This window comes from Schistocerca serialis, chromosome 6, assembly GCF_023864345.2.
Source record: "Schistocerca serialis cubense isolate TAMUIC-IGC-003099 chromosome 6, iqSchSeri2.2, whole genome shotgun sequence".
In the NCBI taxonomy this organism is placed as follows: Eukaryota; Metazoa; Arthropoda; class Insecta; order Orthoptera; family Acrididae; genus Schistocerca; species Schistocerca serialis.
The window spans coordinates 253,380,970-253,401,629 of NC_064643.1; the positions used below are offsets into that span (position 1 = coordinate 253,380,970).

At 44.0% G+C, this 20,660-nt stretch overlaps 1 non-coding gene across 1 annotated transcript; it reads right to left on the reverse strand.

Moving 5' to 3' along the window:
- Positions 1-405: 405 nt before the first annotated feature.
- Positions 406-480, reverse strand: Trnas-cga (transfer RNA serine (anticodon CGA)). Its single transcript has one exon. It is a non-coding gene; the product is annotated as a tRNA-Ser (tRNA).
- Positions 481-20,660: the final 20,180 nt, after the last annotated feature.

Consider the following 20,660-nt stretch of genomic DNA (forward strand, 5'->3'; position numbering starts at 1 on the left):
TCTAAATCTGTTCACTGACATGAGGTACAGTTTTATAACACCTGAATATAAAGCACCACAAGCACATTTGAATTTTCACTTCCTTGTCAGTCTCTGCAAATCTGTTACCCATTCATGGTAAGTATGTTCCAACCCTTTCTTGCAATTAAAGATTGCTACTACCACATTCCCTTGTTGGTCATAATAGTAAATTAGCGACTCTGCAACCCGTTCATACGAAAGTTCACTCGGAGTGGCGTCAGGGAGCAACTTCTGTATGAGGCAGAACACTGCACTTCCTACTGTGGACAATAAATGAGGGAGTTTCACAGCACCTTGTACATTTTCAGCAATTATGTGGATTCAAACTGTTGCAACCACTCAAGCCATTACTCTTCTTGAAACTTCTTGGCAGATTAAAACTGTGTGCCGGGCCGAGACTCGAACTCGGGGCCTTTGCCTTTCGCGGGCAAGTGCTCTACCAACTGAGCTACCCAAGCACGACTCACGCCCCGTCCTCACAGCTTTACTTCTGCCAGTAGAGCACTTGCCCGCGAAAGGCAAAGTTCCCAAGTTCGAGTCTCCGCCCGGCACACAGTTTTAATCTGCCAGGAAGTTTCATAAAAGCACACACTCCGCTGCGGAGTGAAAATCTCACTGTGGAAGTATTCCTCTTCTTGTTCATGAAACTGGCGAAAAGGCGATATATCACTTGTAGCAGATGCAGATGTCATTTGTTGTTCTATAGGGCGTGCACCAATGGCCAGCAGCTGCTCCACTGTGTTTAGTAGGCTCTGAAACTGAAACACTCTTCATTAGCTGTGTTCCATCTATCGCTTGCTGCTGAAGCTCGTAGGCAAGGAGTGGGTGAAGCGGCCGGCTTATAGTGGGAGAGGTAAACGCGATAAACAGAGAAGGGAAGCAATAAAAATAAGTTCGAAAGCAAAGAACATTTCCGCAGCGTCCAACTGAAAGCACTATTAGCAATAACATAATAAGAAATACTGTTAAAGTAAGTAAATACACCCACGCTAGGAAAGGTAATGTAGAATTAAGGCCCCAGCAAAACAGAAAAGCCCATGTGCAAAAAACAGGTGGCCACTATGGAATCCGTTGACTTCATCGCCAATGTTGTACCCTGCCTAGTCGTGAAATACGGGATGCCTAGGAAACCTGCACTCTCGGATCGCTAGACAACAATTCAAGTAAACTGTATTTATGCTTTTTTCTTACAGTAATATACCGGGTGATCAAAAAGTCAGTATAAATTTGAAAACTGAATAAACCACGGAATAATGGCCGGCCGTGGCGGTCTAGCAGTTCTAGGCGCTCAGTCCGGAACCGCGCGACTGCTACGGTCGCAGGTTCGAATCCTGCCTCGGGCATGGATGTGTGTGCAACCGAAGCAGCAGCGCGGTTCCGGACTGAAGTGCCTAGAACCGCTTGACCACAGCGGCCGGCGTTCTGTGTAGTTTTAAGGGCGTTATGTAGCAGGTACGTGAATTCGAAGATGAGAAAATAGTTGGTGCTAGTATGGTGGTTACTTCCGTAGCCAATGTGGGCGAAGAGTTTGGTACTTCAAGGCGCCACGTATCGAAGATGTATGGATATGCAGGAGAAGCGGAAAATCATCATCCGTTAGCTCACAACGCGGGCGAAAATGTGAACTGACTCGTCTTGAGAGACGGTTATTGAAGAGGGTTGCAATGGGAAAGCCGGCCGGAGTGGCCGAGGGGATCTAGGTGCTACAGTTTGGAGCCGCGCGACCGCTACGGTAGCAGGTTCGAATCCTGCCTCGGGCATGGATGTGTGTGATGCCCTTAGGTTAGTTAGGTTTAATTCGTTCTAAGTTCTAGGGGACTGATGACCTCAGAAGTTAAGTCCCATAGTGCTCAGAGCCATTTGAACCATTGTAATGGGAAAAACGAAACGACAGTTGCAAAAGTCGTGACACGACTGTGTGCTGCACTCGCGCACCCTGTAAGCACCAAAACAACTCAAGTGCGCAGCTCATGGTCTCGCGGTTGCGTTCTCGCTTCCCGAGCACGGGGTCCCGGGTTCGATTCCCGGCGGAGTCAGGGATTTTCACCTGCCTCGAGATGACTGGGTGTTTGTGTTGTCCTCACCATTTCATCATCATTCATATAAGTGGCAAGATTGGACTGAGGAAAGGTTGGGAATTTGTACGGGCGCTGATGACCGCGTAGTTCAGCACCCCACAATCCAAACATCATCAAACAACTCAAATCTGGGAGATGAGAGCCAGTCTTAAATTCGAAACCAAGCCATCGGTGATTCTAATTTCCGTAAGAGCAAAACGTGATGCCGAAACCTTAAAACTGCGCTTTGGAGCAATGGAAGAAAGTCATTTGGTCGGATGAACCCTATTTCATACTGTTCCCAAATTCCGACCGACTTTACATTCCGAGAGCGAAACATGGTGGAGATTCAGTGACAATTTTGGCAACCATACCGTAGTAGTCCATGGGTCACACGAGTACTCCGTTACATCGCTTTACTGCTTGAGATTATGTGACCATTTCGGCTGATCAGTTACATCCCGTGGTACAATGTTTGTTCTCCAGCGGCGATTCTGTTTTCCATGAAGACAACGTCCCTGTTCACACAGCGTGCATCGTCCAGAACTGAGCAGAAGGAAGAACTGCCGCATCTCCCCTGGCCATAACAGTCACCAGACCTGAGTTTTACTCAGCCTTTCGGATCTGATTTGGAGAGAAAGTTGCCTGACTGCTATCCATTTCTGTTAGCGTTACCTACTCTTGAACATCGTACAAGACCTTTGTTTAGGCATTCCGAGACGCCTAGAAGCTGTTTTGAATGACAACGATTTTTCTAAACCGTATTAGGTATGTTAATGTTTTGTGTTTTCGTGATATCTTGTTTCTGTCCGCCCGCTGTATTGTCATCCTCAGCCGATAGGCGCCACTGGATATGCATAAGGAGGGTCATATGGTCAGCATACCACTGTCATGGCCGTTGTTAGTTTTTGTGGTCGGAGCCTCTACGTCTCAGTCAAATAGCTGTGGCCTCACAAAGATTGAGTGCACCCCGTTTGCCATCAATGCTCGGCAGACCCGGATGGTCACCCATCCATGTGCTAGACAAGCCCGACAGCTCTTAATTACGGTGACTTGATGGAAACCTGTGTCACCACTGCGGCAAGGCCGTCAGCTTCAAATTCTATAAGTTTCAATAACCTCGAAAGTGGTCGGTTAGTAAAGAACTGTAGGCAGTGGAACCACCTCACCTCTGAAGACGTCGAACGTCGTCACTCTGGGCGAAAGACGAGGAACGAAAATGTTTCATGGACCACGATTATACAACGCGGATGATTCATGTCGTTGTGAGAAAAGTACTTCTGATCTGTCTGCTATCTTGTGGACTTTTTTTTCTTTTTTTTTGATAATTTGGCCCTTTCATGTAAAATAATAATGATGCTATTCTGAACTTTAGAACCACTACATTTTTAACATGGTATTTAGTAAAATGGTTCATTCAGACAGATATATTTATGGAATTACAAAAAAAGGTTTTCGCCAATCAGTATTTCGGGGCGATACATGCCCCACCTTCGCTGATTAGCCCTAATCACGCAATTTCCAAATTCGTCTTTATTAGTTCAGCTTTCAAACCTTTTCCACTATCCTCATTTTTTGTTTCCTCGACCTTTGTACGTCCTTTCACAGCCCTTAAAAATCTCACATCAGAAGCTTCAGTGCTGTTATCCAGGTATCGCTGCCGTGGAGAGTATGACAGTTTCACCTTTCGCCCCAAAATCAGATATCAAACTGTAATCTACACTACTACCAATACACATTGTCGTTCAACTAATTTCATTTTTAATTTCTTTAAATACCTGAGACACGAAACATGTGCTATTCATCATTTTTCTTACGTCTTGCACCGTGTAAGCACACCATTTTCCTTGCTCTCCGTAAGGTTAGTATAATAATAACAATAACTAAACTGCGATATATTTTACTTTTTAGAAAAGATAAAGTTATCGACTACTAATATTACGTAAAGCAGTTGGCATACGTTTCAGCTTTCAATAACGTTTGGAAGCGATTGGTTTGGTGACACATCGATTACGTTCCACCCAGGCGCCATTATAAGCACATTTGAATTCTTAATAAGATGAGCTCTGTAATCTAAATTTCTTGTCACGAGGTCCGATTAGTGGTTTTGTGTAATGCAAAACATTCTGTTGCATTATACATCATGTTATCACGTTCCACCATCACCAAGTGTTTTCTATCACTGTTGGCGACTCTAAATCTGACTCCAATACAAAAGTTATAATAGCAAGAAACAGAGACGTTTTGGCCAAATAGTAGGTTTGATATTAATGGACACTGATATTCTATTGATACAAATTTCTTTATTGTAGGGCGGCCGGAGTGGCCGAGCGATTCTACGCGCTACAGTTTGGAGCCGCGCATGGATGTGTGTGATGTCCTTAGGTTAGTTAGGTTTAAAAAGTTCTAAGTTATAGGGGACTGATGATCTCAGAAGTTAAGTACCATAGTGCTCAGAGCCATTTTCTTTATTGTACTCCAGCTGTGGTCTCTGTAATGTATCTCGACACCAAACAATTGCCTCTTGGAGGATTGAATTTTAGTCATTTGTTTTCAGAATAACTATTACATTTCGAGTGATACATTACAAGAAGAACTGTGGCTGAGCAGACGGCACCGGCGACGACGAATGCGTGAGCCTGCGCGCAGAAGCCGGAATGAGCAGCTTTGCACTGGGCGAAGAAATCACCAAGTGATGAGAGGTGGCCAGAGGAAGACTGGAGTATCAGTGGGCACTTGGGACAGCCCCTGTTCATCTTAGCGAGCTGGTTCCGCTTCAGTTTGATTCGTCACATTAGATAATTCTGATTCCACTCGCATTTCACAAGTATTTTTACTTACACTTTTTCTTCTCAATAATTTATTAGATTTACAACATAGTTAAGGTACGTCACTTGTTCTGCTCTTGTCAGAAATGACCGTGTTTGACTTTATATGTCCCACTCTCATATCAAATGAAGTGCTTAATGTTACAGTCATGGCACAGTAAAAAATGGTTCAAATGGCACTAAGCACTATGGGACTTAACATCTGAGGTCATCAGTCCCCTAGACTTAGAACTGCTTAAACCTAACTAAACCTAAGGACATCACACACATCCATTCCGGAGACAGGATTCGAACCTACGGCCATAGCATCTTGGCACAGTAATCTCATCTTGTTGACAGTGGTTTGTGGTTTATTTTCTTCGTCTTATTCATTGTGAGCAGGTGTTTATTGACGTATTCTACTCTTTAGTACACCAGGAAGAACAAAATATTTATTCTTGTTCAAGAGGTTGTCAGTGTGTACATTAAAAAGTTCGGGGCTGTATACTACACACTTGTTAAACGCCGTGGTATATTTGAATTTCATCAAATATTTTTGAGCTAGCCCTGATCATAGTTAACAGGGAAAAATGATAGCCATGAAAGTATACGATAACTGAAACACTAACTTTCCAGGAAACATATGTCCGAAACCAAGCCGTTGGTAGTAAATCATAAATGCTTGCCTACGAGCTGCTACTGGCTATGGTTTTTGCGCTACAAAAATACAATATGAAATACTACCCTTAATACAATTCTGATTAAATGGGTTTGAAAACAAATACAGTGTTACTTCAGCACATTAAGTGTTATAAACTATTCAGACGTATCTTTTAAAATAACTGTTTCGCGTGTTGCAGTCGCAATTGCCTGCAATACTGCACTCACGTCTGCAGTAAATTACGAATTATTTAAAATATCCCCAGATCTTCTCGTAAATCTTGGGAAGGATGTACAAAACGCTGCTCCAGTTGTTCAACTGTATCAGTGAGAGGGCCGTCCGTTTCCCTTCGACACCACTCCTGACAGAAAAATGCAATGTGAGCCGCATCAGTTCCTATCGAAATTGCACATGGTTAGACTCATTTGCTGTTACTAAGCAGCGGCATCACGCGTGGCGCCACAGAGGGCGTGCACATCGAGCTCCGAGTCTCGAACGGAAATAATGGGCTGGCAAACTGCAGTCAACGAGAGCCCTCTGTCTATTCCTGGGGGACAAGCTGGGCGGACACCTTCAGAACAGTGCGTGGATGTGTGCATGACATCGGCGTCGGCGGATCGTGAGCGAACGCGCAGGAGGCAAAGTGGGCAGCTGCACATCGCGTAAAGATACATCCTAGACCTCCGTCTGTTTAACTGAGCGGTAAAGTGTTTGCCTATCGCGCAGGGGGGCCGAGTTTGATTCCCGAACGGGTTGGAAATTTTCTCCGCTCACGGACTGTGTGTTGTGTTGTCTTCATCACCACCGGCACGCAAGTTCCCCAGTGTGGTCTCATCTGAAACAAGACCTGCAGCTCTGCGGCCGAACTTCCCCACATGCGACCTAAGGCCATCAATGTCGCACCGTCATTTCTCTTCATCGCTAAGTCACGGAAGGGGGCCACAGGAAGACTTGTGTACGAGTGGCCACATGGCACAGCCCCGTTCAACCGAAACCACTATACTTGATCAGCAAGTTTCAGACCTTTGACGTCGCAGTGAGCTTGTGACACGAAACTCACTTTAAAATACAGTACAATATGTTCAGCACCATTTACCAAACTTGTTTCTATTAAGTGAAGTCGGTTACTACTTCATGGTTGATACGTATCGACTGGCTTGAAAGCAGCGGACTATTTTTCATCTTAAGTGGTTTCCGCCCGTTATTGTTCTTATCGCTGTGAGTCGGAATCAAATATTTCTTTCTTATGATTCATATTGTTCATTTCTCAGATTGGGTGGTGTGCTGAATCGAGATAATAGTTTGTGGTACAGCTGATCTGACTCTGCTGAGCGAATGCGCTCGGTCTTAAATTTTTGTAAAGAAATTTCTTGTAACTTGTCTTATTTGCCGCTTGCTTAATTTTATTTGATTAGGCTGTGCTCATTATCGCTGTCCATACAGGTTCAGCCTAGCTGAATCTCGATTGTACCAGGTTTGTCAGGATTTGCTGATTAACTTTTTAACAGTTTACAGCTATTGCTGTTAATTACTAATATTATTTTTGGAACATGTACCAATTTTTATTTCTAGGGTTTAAATTATTTAAGTATTGGTCATTGTGAGTCGTCCTGAGATACAAGAAATTTTTAATTTGTTCTTGTTTTAATCTGTGGGATTTAAATTTATTCCAGCTCTTGTGGCTGCAGCTCGGCTTCTCAGGAGTTAGCTACTAATGTTGTAACATACAAATACTGTTGTTTTAATTTGCTTACTCCAGTCGTGGGGATTAAATTATTTCTTAGTACCTTGAATGATTGTTGTAATATATTTCTGCCTAGAGGCAATTTAATGCGGAATTTTGTACAACCTGAAAGAGTCATTTGCTTTGTGAACTGGTTACTACGTGTTTGTTAAGTGTATTTCTATTTTTAGAGATCGGTATCTCAGTGGAAGACAACAGAACCCTCGCAGAATCACTTTGTCTCCCGTCTCTCTCTCTGTCCGACTGTCGAAACCCCTTCTTCTCAGAAATTGATAGACGTCCAGAATAAGATTTTCACTCTGCAGCGGAGTGTGCGCTGATATGAAACTTCCTGGCAGATTAAAACTGTGTGCCCGACCGAGACTCGAACTCGGGACCTTTGCCTTACGCGGGCAAGTGCTCTACCATCTGAGCTACCGAAGCACGACTCACGGCCGGTACTCACAGCTTTATTTCTGCCAGTACCTCGTCTCCTACCTATCTGTCTCGGTCGGGCACACAGTTTTAATCTGCCAGGAAGTTTCATATCAGCGCACACTTCGCTGCAGAGTGAAAATCTCATTCTGGAAACATCCCCCAGGCTGTGGCTAATCCATGTCTCCGCAATATCCTTTCTTTCAGGAGTGCTAGTTCTGCAAGGTTCGCAGGAGAGCTTCTGTAAAGTTTGGAAGGTAGGAGACGAGGTACTGGCAGAAGTAAAGCTGTGAGTACCGGGCGTGAGTCGTGCTTCGGTAGCTCAGATGGTAGAGCACTTGCCCGCGTAAGGCAAAGGTCCCGAGTTTGTCTCGGTCGGGCACACAGTTTTAATCTGCCAGGAAGTTTCATTGATAGACGTATTAATCTGACATTTATGTCACATACTAAGGCCTATGATTCCTTGGTGGCATAGTGAACGTTAGCTTCTAAGTCAGTGCAACAAAGGAGTCTGCCATTTATGTCACATGTCTTGACACTCGTAAAGTCACTCATCAAAACCTATTTGGTACTTGATGCTCGTCTGGATTCTGATGTTCGGGAAGAAGGCTTCACTGTACAAGTAAAGGGAAAAATCAAATAATTGTGAATGTGTAATTATATCACAATTCTTTTTTAAATTTTTTCCCTTGTTGTCTATCCGTAGGTCTGTTAAGTCCTCTTCTTCTGAGGAACGGTTGGAGGAATCAGGTTGAAATGTACGTCGCTTAGTAAGATCCACAGTCGCTTGGCGGTGTAATATCCGTAAGCTTCTAAGTCAATCCAATACAAGGAAACGGCCATTAATGTCGCAAATTTTTACACTCGCAAACACACTCATCAAAACCTTTGCGGTACTACCCCTTGGCGTATAATCAAAAATTTGACAAGAAGAAAGGTTTCATAGTACAATGAAGGGAAATAAATGAGAAAATTGCTAATCTGTAATTATACCACACGAAAAATTTCTGATTTGTTATTTGTCATCAGACTTCGAACTTGAAATTATGACGTTCTCGAATGTCTTGAAATCTCTGGGACCAATATCTTGCCAGTATTAATGCCGGTAATAGGCAAAACTCGTCGACATTCTCGATTCTCGGAATGGATAAAGTGTCTATACACTGATCAGAAAGTACATTATGACTATATAACTAATAGCTGGTAAGTCCACCTTTGGCACCGATAACAGCGGCGACGTTGTAAGGTTTGCTACTCTTACTGCTTACACTCAGTTCACAAAAGTTTATTTTAATTCAAATGGTCAGGATGCATATTGTGCTAAAGTGAATTATTGCTCTTTTCAGACTTAATTTATTACAAAACTAACGTGTGAATTCCCCAAATAAGCACGAAGATCAGATTTAAACAAAAAAAAGAAAATAATTCCTGGAAACAGAGAACACGGTGACAGATGATGTTGATGGCTAACAAATTTCTGGCAAAGTTATTAAATCGTAACACGATCAAGATAAAACGATGCCTTCATAAAGCTAATAACAACAGCGCTTTCTAACTACACTCATGCTCATAAATTAAGGATAATGCTGATGCATGGTGTAACAACGCTCTGGTGGGAGGTTTGCGGGTTTAAATCACCTCGTGATATGACCATGCGATACATTTGACCTGCGATCGTCGCAGGGTGGCGCTGGCAGCAGTCCACATACGCAGAACTGTGTTAGTGCATGTCAGATTATGGTGCAGCGAGTAAGTGTGCAGACGTTCTCAGACGAGTTAATGGTGACTGTGTGTTGAAAATGGATCAAAGAACACATATTGATGACGTTATGAGGGGTAGAATACCAGGGCGACTGGAGGCTGGTCAAAAATCAGCAGGTCGTAGCATGGTCCGTCCGTGAGCCACAAAGTGTGATCTCAGGATTATGGCAACGATTCCAGCAGACAAGAAACGTGTTCAGTCGCTACAGTACGGGACATCCACAGTGTACAACACCAGAAGAAGACCGATATCTCACCATCAGTGCCCGCAGACGGCCACGGAGTACTGCACGTAGCCTTGCTCGGGACCTTACCGCAACCACAGGAACAGTTGTCTCCAGACACACAGTCTATAGACCACTGATCAGACATGGTTTATTCGCCCGGAGACCTGCAAGATGCATTCCACTGACCCCTGGCCACAGGAGAGCCCGTAAAGCCTGGTGTCAAGAATACAGTACATGGTCATTGGAACAGTGGTCCCAGGTTATGTTCACGGACGAGTCCAGGTATAGTCTTAACAGTGACGCTCGCCGGTTTTTCATCTGGTGTGAACCAGGAACCAGATACCAATCCCTTAATGTCCTTGAAAGGGACCTGTATGGAGGTCGTGGTTTGATGGTGTGGAGTGGGATCATCATTGGTGCACTCACATCCCTGCTTGTCTTTGACAGAGGAACTGTTACAGGTCAGGTGTATCGGGATGTCATTTTGCATCAGTATGTCTGCCTTATCAGGGGTGCAGTGGGTGCCACCTTCCTTCTGATGAATGACAACGCCTGGCCCCACCGAGCTGCCATCGTGGAGGAGTACCTTGAAACAGAAGATATCAGGCGAATGGAGTGGTCTGCCTGTTCTCCACCCCATGGAGCACGTCTGGGATGCTGTCGGTCGAATATCGCTGCACGTCTTCAAACCCCTATTACACTTCAGGATCCCCGACTGGCACTGGTGCAAGAATGGGAGGCTATACCCCAGCAGCTGCTCGACCACCTGATCCAGAGTATGCCAACCCGCTGTGCAGTCTGTGTACGTTTACGTGGTGACCATATCCCATACTGACATCGGGGTTCATGTGCAGGAAACAGTGGCATTTTGTAGCACATGTGTTTCGGGACGGGTTTCACCGTGGATGTACAGATCTGTGTCGTGTGCGTTCCCTATGTGGCCATCCTCTTAATGCCAGTTTTGTGTAGTGCTACGTTGTGCGGCACCACATTCTGCAATTATCCTTAATTTATGTGCGTGAGTGTATGTGTGAGGTACTGACTGAGATTGTGGGCCGCCAGCTGACCGTCAGTACGATATAAGTTGGTTGAAATACAAGGCTACAGGTCGGATGGACTCTCTGCAGTGAAGACTAAGTCTTCAGCCTGGTCTGCCAATATGCACACCACTGAACTGCCCAACGGGTGATGTGGAGAGAACATAGGTACTGAAGATGCCACTGTTGGCATAATCTCGGGCTGAGATGTGCAGAGAATCACGACTGGCACGCCGAAAAGACCGCCAATATATCGTCGTACAGCGTATCTCGACCGCACTGCCCAGACCGTCCTTTATGGTGGACATCCACCGAATACACGAAAATCTCTTCTCCCTCCTCGACACTAAATCCATGTGGAGTCGACAAAAACTCGTCCCCTCCAATGGCCAAGCTGCCCACGAAAATTGCGCCACTGGCGTACTTACAAAACTGCGCCAGAACTCCCGCCTGGACACGGCATAGTGGTATTCTTCCAATCAGGAAGTTTGATGCCAAAATCTAAGCTATCTCCCACTGAACTTGCCGCCAGAAAGACACGAGTGCATTCAGCGCCTGCGGCGGGCAATGCTCTCCTTCCCAGAGCAGTCATACAGCTTGGCACCTGTCTGTCGTACACCTGACATGGACAGTGCCCCTCCAGAATGTAGGTCACTGCCTATTGCCCTTCCTAAGACTGGGCCGCCCTCGTGAGCCGACTTTATGGCAAGAGACCACAGCCTGCGCACACAACCAAAGTGGTCAACAGATTGTAGAAGTCCGGACGCTTTGCTGGAAGAGCTTACGGCTGTTTCTTTCACTTCTGCCGCCCGGGTCGCGTCTCCCTGCCATCCTCATTGTCACAGAAAAGATTCAAGTATCACAACTATCATTGCTATCGGTAAACAAAGTATGTGATTCCCTGTCATACCTGCAATTACTCGTTCTGTTGGATCGCCACGCAGCTGATAGGGCTGCAGTGCCTCTGCAGGGACTATGTAATTAACAAGGGGTGAAAGATGGCGTGCCCAAAGGGTTGCCACTTTTCAGTGTGTCGTGGCGCAGAAGCATTGACACCTTGGTAGGTCACTAGATGGAGTTCTCAACACGTCTGCACACACATGTCACGTAATTCCCGTAATTCTGGTGAGGGAATCGATGAGATCTGACGCCATATTCGATCACATCCCAGATTTGTTCGATCCGGTTCAGATCTCGCGAGTTGAGGGGCCCGCACATCAACTGGGACTTTCCAATGTGTTCCTTGAACCACTGCATCACACGCCTTGTGACATGGAACATTATCTTGTTGAAAAAAGCCACTGCTGTCGGAAAACATGATCTTCATGAATGGTTATACGTGGTCTGCAACCAGTGTACGATACTCCCTGGTCGTCTTGGTGCTTTGCACGAGTTCCACTGGACCCGTAGATGCCGACATGAACATTGACCAGAGCAAATTGGAGACGCCGCCCACTATTCTCTGCCCTGCACTACAGGTGTGAAGGAGCCGTTGCCTTGCAAAACGACCGATTCATGTCCTCCCATCGGAATGATGAAGGAGGTATCGAGATTCATCAGTCCATTCAACGCTCTGCTACTGCGCCAGCGTCCAGCGCCGAAATTCATGTGCCCGATTCAGCCGTGGTTTTCGATTTTGTGGTGTTACCGTTGGAACATGCTTTCGTCATCAACTGAGGAGGCCCATCGTTAGGAGCGTTCGGTTCACTGTGTGTTCATATACACTTGTACTCTGGCCTTCATTAAACTCTGATGTTAGTTACGCCACAGTCCGCTAGCTGTGCTGTTTTAACAGTTTGCCCAGCCTTAGACGTCCGACGTCTGTGCTGAGGGGTCTGGACGTGGTTTCACCTTTTTTTGGTCACGTGTTGAAGACTCTCACTACAGCACTCCTCAAACACCCAAGTCGTCAAGTTTCAGAATCGTCATGCCAAGCCATCACAATCTGCCCTCGTTCAAACTCAGACAGATCGCGCACCTTCCCTATTCTGCACAAACACAGCGTACTCCCCAATACTACATGCAGTGTTCGTGTGGCTGACTAACAGTCATTCCCCGCCAGCTGACGCTGCTATTGCCTGGACGGGTTCATATTGACAGTAGGTAAGATATTTTTTTCTTTAGACATACCGGTGACTATGCTGCTTCGCCAGATCCTGTAAAAAGGCGCTTCCAGTATTGTGAAGTGGTGTTGGGTTTGAGTTCTAGGGCAACTGCTGGCAGTTAGTTGTAGTGTTATTCATTTTTGTGTGTAGTACCGTTAAACTTAAATAAATTTTTTCTGTATTGTGCAAATTATGCTTATTTTAGGTAATAGTCCTACCACTTCCCAAACATTTTCTCTGTGTTCATTTCACAGCAGATTTAGGTCAGGTGGTCTTGGAGACGAAGTTTCACTACCTATCCACCTTGAATCATACGTCACAGTTGAAACTGATCAGACAGATGAAGGAACTGCTGTTACTGTGTACTATATCCGCCCTGTCTTTTCCAGATATATGGTTGATTACAACATCACATCTCACAAGGGTTGATTTCCGTAAGCAACGTTTCATATTGGACCAATTCTCGTGCACGACGAGTAAGTCATAACGATGTTTACCACGAATAAAGTCAGTATGGTCTTGGCTATAAGCTTGCAGTTAGCTGGCAAACGTCTCATTGCGGCCACTTGTGTACTGGAACGCTTTGTCTCCATTATCGTATACGACGTCAAGCATAGCGATGGACTGGGAAGAGCTGTTGAGTCAATTGGATAGTGTCTTCAAAATAGATAGTAAGATCGATATAAAGAAAAGTACAGTTAGGGTAATCGAACGTAGTCGAAATAAACTGGGCGATGCTGATTTGCAAAAGAGGCACTAAAACCATTACATATATATGCTTTTTAGTACTTGGGATCTAAAATACCTAACGATAATCGAAGTAGAGTTGATATAAAGTATACATGACCGTAAGAAGAAACAGTTCCTGGGTTAGTAAATCATCAAATATAAATACAAATATTAGGAAGTTTTCCTAAAGTTACTAGTTTTGATAATCGCCTTTATCTCTTTTTTGTGGCTCTTTAGGCCACTCATCCATCACTCAGAGTTATCAATTTTCCATACATGGCAATTTTTCAATTATTTAAACAATTTATCATTAATATGATTTTAATGAATGATAGCCATTGAATCAGTCGGTAATGGTTTTTGAGAACTGATTAACTATTGTATGAATCCAGTTCGCTACTCTTCATACAGTTTAAACTACAAATGCAATCGATGTCTCTATATTTCCATCAAATTGACTGTAAAGGTTGTGGTATCACACATTGATATCAACCTACCGGCGTCTTCGAATTTGCAACGGATTGCAGTTTTCCATCGGATTGCCGACAGCAGTCTTGTTGGATCCGTTAGACGTGTTTGTGTGTGACCACCGAGCCACGCCTCCTGCGGCGCTGTGTATGAGCACCCTCTGCCGTCGCGATATGGGATGGCCAGCGGCAGCCACAAAGCTCACTCCTACTCAGAGCCATTTCGCTATGTGAAACAATGAATACATCGCCCAGTCATGGTTCCATTACCATACATCGTGCTTTAGTTCACAGAGCTTCAACTTTGTTGCTGCTATGTTAGCTGGACCCTCTTCCTTGCTACATTCGTACGCACAGAGAAGTCTATCAGCTAAGTAAAAATTTTGTGTCCTGTGTTTCTTGACAGCTCATCATTTCTGATCCTGTCCATCTTTCCTACGACGACAGCTGCAGCACCACTCTGCAGTTCGCCTCTCCTCACCATTGTGTATGAAGTCGTACACAACAAAGGTTATCTCAAACATGTATTTGGTGAAGATGAAGATTGTAGCTTTGTAGAAAAGTGATAATAAACATTTCACAAAAAAATTGTTCAAATCTGTGTGAATTCCTAAGGGACCAAACTGCTGAGGTCGTCGCTCCCTATACTTACACACTACTTCAACTAACTTATGCTAAGGACAACACACACAGCGATGTGCGAGGGAGGACTCGAACTGGTGACACGGCGCCTCTGCCGCGGTGGTCTAGCGGTTCTAGGCGCTCAGTCCGGAACCGTGGGACTGCTACGGTCGCAGGTTCGAATCCTGCCTCGGGCATGGATGTTTGTGATGTCCTTAGGTTAGTTAGGTTTAAGTAGTTCTAAGTTCTAGGGGACTGATGACCACAGATGTTAAGTCCCATAGTGCTCAGAGCCATTTGAACCATTTTTGAACACGGCGCCTCTAACCGCGCGGCCACTCCGCCCGGCAAACATTTGACACATGGAGGGAGTAGAAACATTTAGAACGTGGTGCTATAAGAACATTTTGAAATTTATGTGGTTTGATCGGGTACAAGGCGCAAAAGTAGTGGATAGAATTGGAGAGAAAAGAAATTATAAGATAACTTACTGAAAAGTTGGTAAGTAACACGTCACACGCTGGGGCATTAAGGAGTCATCAGTTTGGTAACAGAAGGAAGGGCGGGTGGTAAAAACTGCAGTGGGAAAACAAGGCTTTGCCACAGATGGAAGGTTCAGGGGGATGTGGGTTTTAGTACTTATGTAGAGATGAAGATTACTGCACGAAACAGATTAGCGTTGTAAGTGGCATCAAACCAGTCTTAGGGCTGAAGTGAACAACAATAGGATGTATTTCACGCGTGTCAGTTTTCGCAAGCAATTACGTTACATCCTGTTTATGAATGAGAGAATATTTGCATGGCGGATGTCTTGATGTTCCAATTACGAAACATGTGTTCGTATTTCACAGGGATGCGCATATTCCTTTCGCAGGGATGCTCGGGCACAAAAGATAGCACCCCTGCTGGTCTCTTGCACACAAGGCTCGCAGAGGCCAGATTCTGCTGCCCAAGGAATACAGGCACGGGCGGACAAAGCCGGCGGAACAATAGGCCAGAGTCCTTCTGCGGGAACGGATTAAAACAGTAACCTGTTTCCTGCCTGAAATTAGGTGGCCTATAGAGGCAGCAAATTCTCGCCGCGTCCGGCAACAACGCCTGCGGCCCCCTGGCTCCCTCTCCTCTCACGCACCTGCTTTTGTTTTGACGCGCACGGGCAGCGGTTCGGGCTCCAGCTTTCCCTCTGAGTGTGTAGCGAGAACAATGCTGTTGTTAAGCTGGTCTCGTCGTCTGGTATTTCATTGTACCCCAGGTAAGGGCGAAACGAGAGATGCGACCGTCCCCTGCTCTCTTACGGGCAGTTAGCCGTAAATACCTTCGCTAAATAATCGGAAAATTCTTACGCTTTTAAAAGTGCCTTTTCCACAGAGGGGCACAGAAACGTCCACTCTGCTATTTAAGATAAGGTGAAACTGCTGTGCAATAATCTCTCTTTATAGTGTTTTCTTTCATTGTTATATTGGCATTAAACAAGTTATTAACTCTCGTTCTCCAAAGAAGGTTTCAGAGTCTTTTCAGTTCATAACTGGACTTTGTTGTATTTCACAATAGAAACGTAACCATTATGATCTTAATTCCAAATTTCCAGCGGCGTGTTAACTATTCTTCTTTGCCACTGATACATTCTGATAGCTGTTAAATCATACACATTTGTAAGAATGTATGTATGTATATGTTCCATATTATCTCCAGAGCCAATGCCTCTATTTGAAGCAAGTGAACTACTGATACTACTTACTGTTTGGGAAGAAGCACTGTGTGGGTTAGACCACTCAGCTCCCATTGGGGTGGGAATGGTGGTAGGAAGGATCGGTAACCATTGATATCTTGGCTGCCCTGCGCAGCAGGCATGATGTACAGCTAATACTGGAATGCGTTTCAGGGGCTATATGAGCAGATGGGCATGTCTGAGCAGAGAGAGTGGGTGAAATAGATTGATAGTGAGGTAAAGAGGCTGATATGATTAGAGGTATAGAGGAGGAGGAGAAGGACATAGTGGGGGCTGGGGGGAGATGAGTAGAAATGCGAGAGGGAGATACGACTTGATTTACAATTAATGAAATAACTGAAATGTGATCAAGATGGACCTTTACAAATAAAGTGTAATATCATGATTGCAGACTCATTTACAGACATTATGGCTTCGATTGATATGAGAGGAAGTGATAGACAGAAACAGGAAGTAGGAAGAGATGGACAAGGAGAATGGGAACACCAGACGGACAGAGAGAAGAGGTAAGAAGAGTCAGAGGGGAGAGGAGATGGGCAGAGTGGGGAGGAGGATGCAATGGACAGAAGTAGATAAGGAGTTGGGCAGAGAGAGTCGTGATGAGGAGATGTACACGGGGTGGGGAGGACAATATGTACAGAGTGAGGGGCTGGAAAAAATGGGAGAGATAGGAGAGAAGAAGAGATGGACACAGAGATGGGGAAAGATGAAGATGGAAAGAGAGAGAGGAGGAGGGGGAGATGGACAGAAAGAAGGGATACGATGAGATGTGAGTAATACACAGCATAAGTACCATAGGTACAAGTCGGTGAAGCCACAGTTAAAGGGCTAGTAACGTCACTGAATTTACTTATTTGTTTTGGTTTTCTGTCTACTGAACACTCAGTAATCTATGTACTGCAATGTTATAGAATGCGCACTGCGGTGCTCTTACGTCACCCGCTTCAGCAGCAACACATGTTAAATTTTATATATTATTATCCCTCGTAAATCGTAAAAATTTATTCCTGCTATGTATTTTTTATGTTTCATGTCCATCGAACAAGACTCCAGCCGACTGAAGTTCATCTGGTGTAAGTCATTGACACATGTTTCACAAGCTGACCATTATATGAACGCGAGCAGCTAGTTTGCGATCACCAAAGGATCGACTGCAGCAGTATACATTTTCAGTGGATATGATTTTATTGTTACATAAAGAAATGTTAATTTTGATTTGTATTAATGAACAATTTCGATATGGTTCTCTTGGTGAGAGCCTGTTGCATTTAGATACTTTTTATAGCAGTTGGAAGTGTGGTTATTTTTTGGGACATCATTCAGCCATAGTAATTATTACACTTTGAGTATATATATATATATATATATATATATATATATATATATATATATATATATATATATTATATATATATGTATGGAGGGTAAGTCACTAGCTATTGCCACCTAGAATAACTCCGAAAGTATGATAATAGCTGTAAACGCTATGGGACAACAGTTGCCATAATATGTCGTTTGTTTCTTCTTGTTAGGTGGGGCCGGCCGGAGTGGCCGAGCGGTCCTAGGCGCTTCAGTCTGGAACCGCGGGACCGCTACGGTCGCAGGTTCGAATCCTGCCTCGGGCATGGATGTGTGTGATGTCCTTAGGTTAGTTAGGTTTAACTAGTTCTTAGTTCTAGGGCACTGATGACCTCAGATGTTAAGTCCCATAGTGCTCAGAGCCATTTGAACCATTTGCTAGGTGAGGTCGCTTCAGAGACACGAAGGTCAACTCCGTTTTTTTAAATGGGATGCTACAGTTGATACTTATTTCATGATAACAGCTATCTAGACGAATCCAGTGATGTGTAACTGTAAGGCGTTTGAAGGTCAACGAAGGTCGAAAAGGTGGCATGAACGTCCGTTTACAGAAGGTGTTCGAAGGGACGATCATTGCTATCAGTGCAGTACTGCAATGTTCTTATCTTGGTTTGAGTGGTATCCCTTATCACTTTGGCACTAATCGAAGCACATGCTCTGACAATCCTGTCTCCTATATCGTGCAAACAGTAAATATTAGCCGAATACGGCGTATCCATCTAACGTGGCATTGACATGTAAACACCATTCGACGGTTTCACAGTACAACAGTGATAGGGACGGTGCAAATAGAGACTTATACGGTGAAAGATATCCTCGACGTACTCACCCTACACGTCGTACATTTAAACATGTGTATGATAAATTGAAAACAACTGGTCCATTAACGCATCGGAAACATATCTGCCAAAGGAAAGATACTAACGAGGAAACGGAAAATTGGTGCTCTTACCACTGTGGCTCTAGATCCTTGTGTTAGTTCGCGTCAAATCGCAAGGGAATATGGCATGATCCAGAGTAGTGTTGTTCGTTTTATGCATCGCCATAAATATCGTCCCTATCGTATCAGCCTCCACTTCAGATTTATTAATGTGATTTTATTTATTGACGAGGCTACATTCACGATCCATGGAAATGTTAATTTGCATAACATGCATTACTGAACAACTGAAAATCGATTTTGGCTGCGGCAAGTTGCACACCAAACACTGTGGTCGGTGAATGTATGGTGTGGAATTCTAGAGGACAGAATTATAGGGGCCTAATTCATCGTAGGAAATTTTAATGGTGGGAAGTACACCACATTCCTGCAAGAAACAGTAAGTCTGTTATTGGAAGAAATACTTTTGGGAACAAGGAACAGAATGTTGTATCAACACGATGGGTATCAGGCAGAGTTTTCGCTGATGGCTAGAAATAAGTTGCAGAGACAATTCCCAAATCGTTGGATTGGAAGTGGAGGACATGTGTCGTGGCCGACTCGTTCGCCAGATTTGACGCTTCTGGAAGTTATTCTTGTGGGGATCCGTAAAACATATTGTTTGTAAACATGTTCCAACTACACCTGAAGATATGCGAGAGAGAATTGTCAGAGCATATGTATCGATAAGCACCTGTGTGATATGGAATACCGCTCAATACATTATAAGAAGATTGCAGCAATGCGTTGATACCAATGGTCGTCACTTCGAAAATCTTCTGTAAATAGACGTTCGTGCCACGTTTGTGACCTTCGTTGACCTTCAAAGACCTAACTGTTACACATCGCTGGATTCGTCTCGATAGCAGGTATCAGAAAAAAGTGTCAAACTATAGCAACCCATTTAAAAAAGGGAGATGACCTTTATATCTCTGAAGCGACCCCACCTAGCAACAAAAAACCAGTGTCATATTATGGCTCCCGTTGTCCCATGCAACTTTTGTCCCACAAACGTTTCAGCTCCTATCATAATGCAGGAGTTATTCTTGGTGAAAATAGTTAGTTACTCACCCTGTATATACACACTCAAGCTCAACAAGTAGTCTGCGTATGTTTATATGTTTGACTGAGAGTTAAAGTCATATTTTGTAAGCTGAAATGTTTTAAATATCAGGCAAAAACACGATGACAGAGATAGCGGAAAACGAACGTCAGTATTAATGAGAAATAGTGATTTAACTAAAATATTTACAACGCCGTCTTTTATACCAGTAAGCGAGTGGTCCAGTTTGAATGTGGGAAGTTAAGCAAAAATTTAGCTTTAAATAGTCGGCGGATTTTTCTCCTTTTTTCTTTTCTTTCTTTTCAGTCATTAGCTTTCAGACCGGTTTGACTCGACACCTGCCACCCACGTTCTCAATTATCTGTAGGCTGAACTCAGCCTGGTCTCCCCTACAGTTTCTACTATCTTTAGCTCACACTAGCACGTTGGAAGTCATTCCATGGTGAGATAACATATGTCCTATCTTCGGTCCCATCTTGTTGGCAGTGTTTTCTATATGTTCCTTTCTTCGTCGATTCTGCGGAAAACCCTCACTAATTATCTTATTAGCCTGCCCAATTTTTAAGATTCTTCTGTTGCACCATATCCGTAGTGCTTCGATTGTCCTCTGTTCCGATTTTGTAATTGGCAGTACCAATATAATTTCTGTGGTTTACAGAGATTTTTTAGGAATCAGAAACAGCAGTAGAACTTTTGGTGAAAATTCATCTATTACATTTTTGCTAAGAACTTTTCTATCATGCTGAGGAGAGAAAGAACTTAAGAATTAGCAATTTCTGATTAAATCACAGAGGATATGTTGTGAATTAAGCTCATAAAGCAGCTTCGTAATTTTATTCACGTCTGTAATCGCTGAAACACGTTCAACACGTCGCATATCTCTTGATGTATGTTTACAAACATTAAGAAGCTTAGCCAAGGGTAATACTTCTACAGACT